Genomic DNA, 13,141 nt, shown 5'->3' with positions numbered 1-13,141 from the left:
AAAAGTACTACACAAAATGTAAAAAGGATCGGCACATTGGCTGCCTTTGCTGATGCCCCCGTTGCCTAATTTGTAGTGCAATGGTTAAGTTGCAGAGTGTGGTTGAACTTGGTTAGGAGACTTAGTGCCTCTTTCCGTGTCCTACTGATGATAAGGATGGCTTGATACCATTTTCTAAGCCCAGTATATTGAGAAAAGAAGTAAGTGAAGAAGAAGTGTGGAGTCGAAAGTGGTTCTCCAATTTCTCTCCACTTGCTAAAATTGCAAAGTCTCCATTATAGCATAGAAGAGAGCGTTAAAGTCGGGGATGGAAGAGGATGAAAATGGGAAGTTTACTTATAGAGAGAACTGAGAAATGCCCTGTGTGCACACACCGGTGTCTGACCATAGAATACATTTAAATAATGCCTCTAGAAAAGAGCTATGCATGGGTGTCTCAGTGGCCTAATGGATAAGGCACTGGCCTCCTAAGCCAGGGATTGTGGGTTCAAGTCCCATCTGAGGTGATAACAAAAATCCTCCCTCTTTCTTTTCCAGAAAATTAGGTAGATTTATTACATGCTTCCTCTCGGAAGTTTATGAGGGATTAGGTACTTTGAAACTGTCCCATTTTACTTGTGTACACTTCACAGTCATGTTAGTGTTCTGAAACTTGTGGAAATGTGGATTTTCCTGGTCAGTTATGTCCCCTATCTTGGACCCCAACGGTTCTATATGCATGTTACAAGTACATGTATGTTCCCTCCAGTTCCAGTTTCTAAGACGCAAACATATGTGTGTCTACCGTCAACATGTTCTCTGTCAGATCCGCCATCAATGGGCTGGATATTCGATTCCTAAGTATAAAAGGCCACCGACTTTATATGGCCAAGTTACTCCATTTTTACAGTTCAGGCGAGTAGGCCCGATTCTGTCCTCAAAGCCTTTCCCTGCTCTCTGTCTCTGACAGCTTCAGCTTGAGCTCGCATCTGTATCCATGAACTTTGTCCTACTCTCTGTGCAGCTAACGGTGCCTGCCTCGGCCAGTTTTCGCCTGTCTGCCAAGAAGTTGTATTTCACCTTCGAATTATCTATTTTGCTCTTCAGCCGATGCATTCTTGCCTAGTAGTTTAAGTAAACATTCCTCCAGTTACCAAGCAAAAGGCCAGGCTTCTCTGTCTTCATGCAAGTGATTCATAGCCCTGTTGCTATGGAAAGTTTTCTGCCCCTCGCATCTCATATAGACACTTAGACGCTTGTACACGCACATAGTCAGTATAGAATAGATTCTGTCCGAGAGTCTCTTCCTTGTGGATAACATAGTTCTTTAAACATAGGATGTTAGATATGATTTGGGATTAGGATGACTTGACCCCAGACTTCTCGTCTCCACATGTAGAGCTAAATGTCAAGTCCCCTTCACCCCCTAGTTACACGTCAATTACACGTCATGCTGCTGCGCGCGCATCTATGCCAAGTATTATCTTATAGATCCACCTATGTCTGATAATGCAAGCCAATTATGTTTCTTTTATTCCTTATTACGCCTAGTTTCGATTATGTCACTGTTACGTCATTTTTCTTATCAAATGTTACGCCTTCTACATTCGTTTCATTGTAATGCACTTATTATAAAAATGTATGTCTGTTAATAAGTTATTGTACTTCACTTCCTGAACCCTCGTGGTGACGGAACCTGAAGGCCGCCACTCGAGTCGGCCATTTTGAATGGAATAAAGCCCATTAGAAAACCTCTTATACCACGGATTCTGCCTCTTGTTATTTTGAGCTATTTACTTTAATTTAAGATTCCGCATGAAATTCAGTCCGGTAATATTTATTTTATTTACCACATAATGGCGCCCGAACAGGGACACTTTCTCATCTCACGCGCCGGCGGTGCGTTGCAGGCCCGGTCTCCTGCCACAGCTGGACGGACCATAAACGCGTACCAGCAGGATTTCCTGTAAGCTCCCTCCGGTCAAGCGGGGGCGACTGAGGCTGCGATCAACCCAGACGAGGCGGTGAGAAGTGCGAAGTATCCCGACCAGAGCCTAGCTGAGAGAGCAAGATCCGAGGTATACAGAGGCCCACCAGGTTTTCCGAAATTCCGACGTCCAGAGGGTCCGATGTCCGCAGTTATCGAGTCCTGTCCATTCTCTGAGGCCTTCCGTTTCAAGGAGCTACTCGGTGAGTACCATCGCCGGGGAGGCATGTTGACGTGCACATAGGTTGTGCCGGTCAAGACGGATTTGGGTACACAAATCCGGTCTGCACTGTTTAGCAGTGTATATGTACTGTTTAGCAGTATATCAAGTATTCCGAAGTATTCAGTTATTGTCAAGAATTCAGCGTGGTGATTAGTTAAGCAGACTGTCATCATTGTCGACCATTATTAAATGTTTAATGTTTAATGTTTAAAGTATTCAGAAAATGTCTTGCATATTGTGGTATGAATGACTGTTCATTGTTCACTGTTCATTATTGTGTTTCTCGTATTAAGTAAGTTCAAGAGTAAGTATCAGATCAGTTGTTAATATGCCGCTCTTCTCGAAGTTAAGACAGATTACCACCAGAAAAGGGGTGCTTGAAGAAGCAGTTCCTATTCCTCCTAGAGACACTCCAGGACATTTCATGTACCATAAACATGGCATAGATGCCATATTGTTTCTTGATCTATGGGTAGATTATACCAAGGGATTACCGGAAAGTCAAAGGTGGCCCATAGCGGGAACCTGGGATGCAGAGTGCATCATGAAAGTGGAGGAAGAGTTATGGAAAAGAAAGGTCAGACAGTCACAGAAAGACGCTATCGAGTTATGGCGTAAAGAATCTCATAGACGAACAGAAAAAGCACGTAGACAAGAAGAGAGGAGTAAAGAAAGTTCAAATAAAGTTCAAGAAAATCTATTAATTGAGGAAGGTATCCGAGTGAAATCAGAACAAGTAAATAGACAAAGTAATGCTCTTATGAATGGTATGTATCCCCTTCTAGCCGAAGGATTACCTAAGGCTGCTCCAGAGATACCAAAAGACTTGCCACCCCCATTATTTCCAATTAAGGTACATCCAAAAGGGCGTCCCAGAACCGCAGAAGACGTTTTCCTTTCCTCATATCTAGATGATGCAGCCCCCGAGTATGCTAACGCCACACCACATAGACCGTCTGGCGGAGGGGTTCAACGTCAGGATCAGGTATCTGTCCCCGTGCAACAGCAAGTCCCGACGCAAGTTTCGGCAAGCACATCTGTTTCCGCATCTGTTTCCGCAGTCGACTCTACAGGGGTATCGACACCCATAGTTGCTGTGTCACGTTCAACGAACCCTTTCACACCCGACGCCCCAGATGGGGCCACGGGAGGTGCTAGCAGTACTTTTACACCACCTAGAATAAATAAACTTGTCTTTCAAGAGTCAGCACATTCACGTACACCTAAGTTCGTAAGTGAACGTGCGCTTAAGGAACTCCTTGTAAATTGTAGATATGACCCGGTGGTTGGTAAAGAGGATGAAATGGTCCTGGCATCATTACGTATTAGGCGAGCCGCAGAGTATTTAGCAAGGTTACCAGGGATGACTACGCATCTGGATAACATATATCATTTTGTTCAAACAGGACGAGATCCAGGATGTATTAACAGAGCTATGGAATTCCAGAAAGTAGAAATACAGGGGGAACTGTTACGTTTCCTCATAAACTGTGTGATCAGAAATCAAGATCGTCCGGGGGTAGACATGAACGTAATGCTTACTCTTACAAGATGGAGTCAGAATATATCAGAAGGGAGACACGATAAGCAAAATTGTATAATAGCCATGTGCCGAAAAATCCGTAAAGAAATAGAACGTATTCATGCAGAAAGATTGGGAACAGACGAGTTTGAGCAAGATGAAGTGTCCGAATCAGGGGACTCTGCAAGACAGTCAGAGACCATAGCCTATGTAGGCAGAGGAAGATCCTGTGAAAATACTAGATGTTTTTCTGATCCCATACATTCTGTATGTCCAAATAATAGCAGAACGTATCCAACGCCTGTAATAAATCTGAAGTCTCCTGAACATTCGTTTCAAGCCACAGATAAAATACTACGAGAACGAAGGGGTTACCACCTCCTCGATTCCATGGATGAGCAAGAATTAGCCAGATCAGCCGTTCACTGGATCGTTAGTCCTGAAAAATATGGTGATGAGACCGTAGCACACACGTTTCTCAATCTCAGTACAGATGAACAACGTTTAGCTGGAATCTATATGATTCAGCAACTCCTCATATTATATAAGAGCCAACATGCTGATCCTGGTCCTTTACCTGATATATTAACGGAACTACTCACGAACAGATGGAGAGGTTCTAGTAACAAGTTAATTAAAGAGATATTAGTGTCACGTAAACAGTATGTCCTTTTTGTAAGTCCGGATTCTCTCTCGCTGCCCCATAGAGAAAGAACGCCGTACTATATGGATAGACAAAATCCTTTACGAGAAGTGCACCCAATAAAAGGCGAAGACAATGAGTTTCACCGTGTATTTGTTTACACACCCATATCAAAAATGGAATTATTAGAAATGAAGAAAGTAGTACCTAGCCATGATAAAGACCCAGCGGGTTTCCACCGAGAAATTAAAGACATGTTACTGATGGGAGAGTACACCTTTCCTGATATTATGACGATATTAAAGGTGCTTTTGCCTGCTGGCATTTATGAAAAACTGAAAGAAAAAGAGTGGGAAGTGGGAGACCAAAAGATAGACTGGACAGCATTAGCAGAGGAAGAAAGGGGCCGAACTGCAGGTTCGGGGCTCGGGGATAAAGTTAAACTATTACCAGGTTTACTAGTACAGGTACTGCCACGTTTATTAACTACAAAAAAGGAAGATTGGGGTGCAATCACAGCCTGCAAACAAAAGCAAGATGAAGACACAAGCGATTATTATGCTCGATTTGAAAAATGTTTTGGTATAAATAGTGGTATAAAAGCAAGTAGTGACTCATATCCACATTTATTTGTGACAAAATTAGTGGAAAATGCATTACCTCCAGTAAAGAATAGAATATTGAAATTCGAGAGTACCTGGCAAAGTAACACTCCGTCGCAAATGCTACAAATGTTACAGTATCATCACAATAGAATTAGGGATGAACAAGAACACGAGCATAGACGCATGAAGGATACAAAAATGAAAATGCTAGTTTCTCAGACAGTACCAGCAGATGGTCACAAAAAGAGTGTGACACATTCTGGTGATTCTGCAGTTCCTGTAAAAGGAACCTGCAATTACTGTAAACAACTGGGCCATCATGTACACGATTGTCCAGTCCTGAAACGTAATATAGCTACAGGCATTACAAAGGAGAGACCACGATTAGTTAGACAAGATCAGAATGAACAAGGAGCTATGCTGCATGGACAGTCCGTGCCAGTTCAGCAACAGTCCATGCCAGCCTCACAGCAACCCATACAGTTTGTGCCAGCTGCACCACCGTTGCCTGCTACTGCCACACAAACCGCAACACGACAACTGTATCAGACTGCACAGTATGAATACCCTGAATACCAGCGTTACGCATGAACCAGCCTAGAGAGGGAAGTTGACTTACCACTTATCGAGATTCCTGTAGATCAAGAAGGACCTTATGTACATAGTGAATTATTAGGTCAAGATAGAAAATTCTTACTCGATACAGGGGCAAGTCGAACAACTATAAAACGTAGTGAAGTTCCAGGGGCACCCCTCTCAGGCTCTCAAAATGTTTCCCTTGGTTTTTCAGGAAAACCTATTGTTAATGAAGTATCAAAGCCTCTACCACTTACGATAGGACCTTTGACACGAACTACAGATTTATTGCTTACTAAATCATGCCCAGAAAATCTGTTAGGAATTAAAACTCTGAAAGCACTAGGAGCCATAATATGTTGTTCTCCGGAAGGAGTAAGGTTGTTTTTACGTGATTTCAAAGGTCACTATGTATCCAGAGACATGGATTCCCGACTACAGAACTTACCAGCGCATCTATGGGCACAAGGCCCTACTGATGTTGGCTGCATGAACATTACACCATACCGAGTCACACTGAAGGCAGGAGTGGTACTACCACGAATGCGACAATACAAGTTACCACCCGATGCTGTAGTGGCTTTACTGAAGATCATTGACGAGCTAGTTGCGCAAGGAGTGGTTGTAGAAACCAACTCCAATGTGTGTAATTCACCGATAATTCCGATTCTTAAACGAACTGATCCTATGGCCCCACCAGTATATCGATTAGTTATTGATTTGCGGGAATTAAACAAATGCATTGTGCCACAATTCCCCGTGGTCCCCGATATCTCATCATTACTGACAGCCATTGATTCTCAAGCTACATTTTTTACCGTAATTGATCTCAAGAATGCCTTTTTCAGCGTCCCAATAGATCCGGAGAGCCAATACTTATTCGGATTCAGTTTAAATGGGCGCAGCTTTAAATTCTCACGCGCTCCCCAAGGATTTACAGAAAGCCCCAGCATCTACAGCCAAGCACTGAAACGAGAACTTGACAGTATCCACATGCCAGTCAATACAGCACTGCTTCAATATGTCGATGATCTGCTGATCACCGCGAGAAGCGAGCCAGAATGTGAAAAAGCTTCTCTGACAGTTTTACATTTCCTAGCCGACAAGGGGCACAAGGTGTCCCCTTCTAAGCTGCAATTCTGTGTTCAGCGAGTTATTTATCTTGGTCACTCGCTGTCCAAGGAGGGAAGGCAGCTTACACCAGATCGCATCCAGTTAATTGCTAACATGTCAATACCCCAGACACAAAAGGAGGTGCGGGCTTTTATAGGCCTCACTTCATATTGTAGACAGTGGATCCCTCAGTACGCATTTCTAGCAAAACCACTCATTCAGTTAACCACACAGGAGGCAGCCACATCGACTGTTCTCCCTTGGACTCAGGAACATTCACAAGCTTTTGAAAGCCTAAAGGAAGCTTTATGTCAAGCACCTGTTTTAGCAACACCATGTTATAGCAAACATTTTACACTCTTTGTTACAGAACGCGAAGGTACTGCCTTATCAGTACTCACTCAGGATCAAGCAGGATCACGCAAGCCATGTGCTTATTTTTCCAGTACATTAGATCCCGTAGCTCAGGCTTTGCCTGCATGCCTGAAATCAGTGGCAGCGACAGCTTTAGCAATTAGACAAAGCGATGCCATAGTATTAGGACACCCATTGACAGTACAAGTACCACATGCAGTAGAGGTTCTTGTGAACCGAACACAAACACAACACTTGACCATAGCAAGACTTACTGGTTATGAACTGACATTGTTTCAACCACACATAGAGATCCGACGGTGTAATACATTGAATCCTGCTACACTATTACCTGTAATTGGAACAGACCCACTAGCTCATGATTGTGTTGAAATCATTGAAATAAAGACGAAACCTAGACAAGACTTGACAGACGTTCCATTGCTAGATCCAGACCTGACGTTATATGTAGATGGTTCGTGTATGAGGACAAGTACAGGAAATTTAGTTGCCGCATATGCAGTCACAACAGACACTGAAGTTATTGAGACAAATTGTATAGATACTTTGTCAGCCCAAGCAGCAGAACTTGTTGCTCTAACACAAGCCTGTATTCAAGCCACGGACAAGAAAGTCAACATATATACTGATTCACGTTATGCATTTGGAGTCGTACATGACTTCGGAGTGCTTTGGCGGGAGAGGGGTTATTTAACTTCTCATGGAACACATATTCAACACGGGTCCCTCATTCATGCTCTGTTAGACGCGATTCATTTACCGACTGCAATATCAATTATGAAATGTAAAGCACACACGAAGGTTACTGATATCATTTCTCAAGGCAATGATTTAGCTGACAGAACAGCCAAACAGACTGCTCAGAATTGCACATCCGACATGACAAAGCCAATAGTTCAGACACCAACACAGTGTATGACAATTAAGGATCCCACACTTGATGTAATTGACATACAGACACATGCCACAGCAGAAGAAATAAAGAAGTGGACTGAACTAGGAGGGATCCAGACAGATCAAGGATGGATGACGAAAGAGAAATCTGTATGGTTTCTCCCTGATTCCATGGTTCAAGCCATTATAGCTACAGTTCACAGTCCAGCACATTTAGGAGAGAAGGCTATGCTAGACAGCATTCAGCACATTTGGTTCAACAAACATTTACGAGCAGCAGCTAAACAAAAAGTTCGTACCTGTATGATATGTTGTCAGTTTAATCCAGGAAAGAGTGTTCCCGTAGAGCAGGGTGGATTTCAGCCTCCTGACCATCCTTTTGAAGTCCTCCAGATGGATTATATTCAGATGGAACGTTGTCGAGGATTCAAATATGTCCTCGTAGTTGTCTGCGCTCTCTCCCGTTGGACAGAGGCGTATCCCGTATCAGATTACACTGCCCCGACTACTGCCAAGCAGCTAGTTCGAGAATTCTTCCCACGGTACGGTTTACCACGTGTTGTATATTCAGATAACGGCCAGCCTTTCTCATCCGAATTAATGAAACATGTCTCACTTTTGTTGGGATATCAGTGGAAATTCCACTGTGTCCGACACCCCGAGGCAGCAGGTCTCGTGGAACGACATAATCAACTTTTAAAAATCAGATTGTCCAAAATATGTCAGGAAAAAGGTGTGGACTGGATAGTAGCCTTACCAGTTGCGCTATTCTACATGAGAATGGTAGCACACTCTCGAACAGGGCTATCCCCGTATGAGGTGATCTTTGGTAGACCACCGAATATGTGGGGGACGCCTATACCCCGTAAAATAACTGATGTTGACTGTAATATGCTGACAGATTACCTGGCTTCCTTGATGTCTGCACTACAATCTTCTCGTTCACAGGTGGTCGCAGCTTTTCCTGACAACACTGAGGTGAAACCCCATGACGTGGTCCCCGGGGACTTTGTCCTGGTTCGGAATTTTGATAGGAAAAGCCAATTGGATCCTAGGTGGAAGTTGCCTAAGCAGGTCCTGCTGACGACCAGAACAGCTGTGAAGATCGAAGGACGGAAAGGATGGGTGCATTCCACCCATATAAAAAAATTTCATGGACTACCTTCAGATATAGACACTGTGCCCTGCACTCCCTCACAGACTGATTCAAAACTTCCTTTTGTTGAACAAAATGACTCTCAGTGCTATAAACAGAAACTCAGGTCCAGATCTAAACTGTCGGACGATTTGATTGTTTAAGTCCTCTCCAAGGTGAAGCGGTTGAATCTGTCCCGACATGTATCCCTTAGGTCTGAATGATGCAGAGTCCAGAATCATAATGAAACGACATGCTTATTGTAAATTACTGCGTAACCACTGTATTGTGACATTATTAATTTTGTTTTTATTGAGTATTTTAGTAATTATTACGAGTATGATTTTGCACATATATCATCCTGTTTCTAAACGTGTTTTCAATATAACTGATGAACATTCTTTTAGTGACCTACCGCCACATGAGTTGTCCTATAGACTTGCGCTGCGCAATAACACATTCATTAGTATGTTACATCATTCCCATCAGACTAGTAATGTGACCAATTGTTGGGTGTGTGGCCGACTCCCTCCCTATCAGAATAACAAAGGAGTTCTGCCTTTCTTTCCACATCCATTTACACGCAATGGCTCCTGTGGAGCATGGTTTAGTTTATTAAATTCCATAGACCCAGACACAGCAGTTTATCAACAACATTGGATATGGGGAAATCTAAATCTAGTTTTATTCAAAGTCTGTCACCCTAATAAGGAGGGTCACCCCAGTAGAACAGGAACTGATTTAGAAAATGAAGTGTATAAATTAGGTAATTTTACGCCTAATCTTATGATTTTGAATGTCAAATCCGAAGTTGAACTAATTCTGCCCACTATGTCAGTATTTCCAGTAAAGGGTGAATTATGTGTGAGAAAAGTTGGTTCCATACATATGGGCCATAGCCAATGCGTTACTACAGTAGAATATAGTGATCAAGGCAAATCTTCATTTAGAGCTTCTCGCCATTCTTACTTTATATGTGGTCAGACGGCATATATGCGTCTGCCTCTAGATTGGGATGGTACCTGTTACATAGCATTCCTTCTGCCACCTATTTTCCTAGCTCCTCCTGATTATTATCGAAATGTTCATTTAGTACACAATAGAGAGCGAAGAGATCTCCCAGTTGTCGATTATACTGAGACGGCATGGGACAAGTATGTAGATTTCAATAAAGGTATCTTTCCCTATATAGGTACAATATCAAATAGTAAGCTGATACGCAGACTCACCAAGACTCTTGAAGCTGTAGTAAACGAGACTATAGCCGCCCTAGGCAATCTGACAGAGGAACAATCAGTGATGAGAATTGTTGTTCTCCAGAATCGTCTTGTCCTTGACGTCATCCTGGCCGATAGGGGCGGAGCTTGCAGGGTCATCGGATCCAGCTGCTGCATTTTCATACCAGAAAATTCGCCATCTGTATATAAAGCTATAACACGCCTTCATAAGATTGTAAGCCAGATACACGAGAATCCAGGCACTTGGACGTGGTCCGGGTGGTTTTGGAGTGTGATATCAGCCTGGGGATGGAGAGTTCTATCCTTCCTAGGTATTGGCCTTCTTATGCTTTTCAGTTGTTGCATATGTTTGCAATGTGGACCAGCGATTTGTGGTCTGTGTGCCACATCGTGTATTCCACATCAAGGTTTTCGCTCAAGATCCCGGAAGAAGAAGGAAGAAGAAATGATGCTCCATGAGCAAATCGATGGAATGATGAAGATTGATGTCTCGTGAAGGGCAAGAAGGGGACAAGGAGGGAATGTGGAAATGTGGATTTTCCTGGTCAGTTATGTCCCCTATCTTGGACCCCAACGGTTCTATATGCATGTTACAAGTACATGTATGTTCCCTCCAGTTCCAGTTTCTAAGACGCAAACATATGTGTGTCTACCGTCAACATGTTCTCTGTCAGATCCGCCATCAATGGGCTGGATATTCGATTCCTAAGTATAAAAGGCCACCGACTTTATATGGCCAAGTTACTCCATTTTTACAGTTCAGGCGAGTAGGCCCGATTCTGTCCTCAAAGCCTTTCCCTGCTCTCTGTCTCTGACAGCTTCAGCTTGAGCTCGCATCTGTATCCATGAACTTTGTCCTACTCTCTGTGCAGCTAACGGTGCCTGCCTCGGCCAGTTTTCGCCTGTCTGCCAAGAAGTTGTATTTCACCTTCGAATTATCTATTTTGCTCTTCAGCCGATGCATTCTTGCCTAGTAGTTTAAGTAAACATTCCTCCAGTTACCAAGCAAAAGGCCAGGCTTCTCTGTCTTCATGCAAGTGATTCATAGCCCTGTTGCTATGGAAAGTTTTCTGCCCCTCGCATCTCATATAGACACTTAGACGCTTGTACACGCACATAGTCAGTATAGAATAGATTCTGTCCGAGAGTCTCTTCCTTGTGGATAACATAGTTCTTTAAACATAGGATGTTAGATATGATTTGGGATTAGGATGACTTGACCCCAGACTTCTCGTCTCCACATGTAGAGCTAAATGTCAAGTCCCCTTCACCCCCTAGTTACACGTCAATTACACGTCATGCTGCTGCGCGCGCATCTATGCCAAGTATTATCTTATAGATCCACCTATGTCTGATAATGCAAGCCAATTATGTTTCTTTTATTCCTTATTACGCCTAGTTTCGATTATGTCACTGTTACGTCATTTTTCTTATCAAATGTTACGCCTTCTACATTCGTTTCATTGTAATGCACTTATTATAAAAATGTATGTCTGTTAATAAGTTATTGTACTTCACTTCCTGAACCCTCGTGGTGACGGAACCTGAAGGCCGCCACTCGAGTCGGCCATTTTGAATGGAATAAAGCCCATTAGAAAACCTCTTATACCACGGATTCTGCCTCTTGTTATTTTGAGCTATTTACTTTAATTTAAGATTCCGCATGAAATTCAGTCCGGTAATATTTATTTTATTTACCACAAACTGCAAAGTAGATTTTTAAATGCCTATTTTTGTGAGATGCATTTTCGACCGGCCAGAACATATTCCTTTGGAAAAAATGATATGAATTGGATTGGTGTGAATCTTGTTTCTAGAGGTGGTGACAGGCTTTCAGCTACTTGAATAGGTCAAGCCAGGATTCATAAAACTTATACAACCTATGTGAGTGTGAAAAATTAGCATATGCAGGAAGGAGCAATTTGTACTACTTTCAAAACAGTTTCACTCCACGTCTGGAAACGTCCAGAGCTATGTAGAGCATACAAATGAGCTTTAAACTCATGAGGAAAGAGGTTTGTATGGAAAAAGGAAAACAAAAGCATATCGTACTCATAAAATTCTGAATATATAGATTCCAAAAAAGTGCTTCCAGCTAAAAGAGCTGAAAGAACACTATGGGATGTAAACCTGAATACCTTTCAATAATATGTTCTCCATCCATGCATACCACCTACATGATAAAAATCACCTCAGGTGGACGGATGACCGCGTGGCCTAATGGATAAGGCCTCTGACTTCGGATCAGAAGATTGAGGGTTCGAGTCCCTTCGTGGTCGTTTTTGGCCAATGGTCACACAATCTGCTTTACATTCAGAGTGGAAAAAGTCTTTTCCAATACTCTTGTAGTCCTCAATTTCTCATTACTAATCATTAATAAAGTGGAGTACATACTGTAAACTCATTCCGGTTGTATCTTCAGTCTAACTACTTGTGCATTTTAGTGGCATTAAAAAGTGCTTCTATGCCGACACACTGAATATGTAATAGGTTTGCAGAATTTTGACGTGACAGAATGGGTTTTTAGCTTAAGTGTGTGTAGAAGAACTGCAAGGTGTGTGCCTATGTGTGCATAGAGTGGAACATGTGTAAAATCTGTATGATTTGGGCAGTTAAAGTGCTGATTTTGCCTCCGAGTAAGAAAAGTACTACACAAAATGTATAAAGGATCGGCACATTGGCTGCCTTTGCTGATGCCCCCGTTGCCTAATTTGTAGTGCAATGGTTAAGTTGCAGAGTGTGGTTGAACTTGGTTAGGAGACTTAGTGCCTCTTTCCGTGTCCTACTGATGATAAGGATGGCTTGATACCATTTTCTAAGCCCAGTATATTGAGAAAAGAAGTAAGTGAAG

At 42.6% G+C, this 13,141-nt stretch overlaps 1 non-coding gene across 1 annotated transcript; it reads left to right on the top strand.

Annotated features, from left to right (window-relative positions):
* Positions 1–12,496: 12,496 nt before the first annotated feature.
* Positions 12,497–12,569, top strand: TRNAR-UCG (transfer RNA arginine (anticodon UCG)). The gene has a single exon. It is a non-coding gene; the product is annotated as a tRNA-Arg (tRNA).
* Positions 12,570–13,141: the final 572 nt, after the last annotated feature.

The sequence above is a fragment of the Triturus cristatus genome, chromosome 4_1, assembly GCF_964204655.1.
Source record: "Triturus cristatus chromosome 4_1, aTriCri1.1, whole genome shotgun sequence".
Taxonomy (NCBI): domain Eukaryota; kingdom Metazoa; phylum Chordata; class Amphibia; order Caudata; family Salamandridae; genus Triturus; species Triturus cristatus.
The sequence above is the reverse complement of the archived record's forward strand: the minus strand, read 5'-3'. Positions and strand labels throughout refer to the sequence as shown.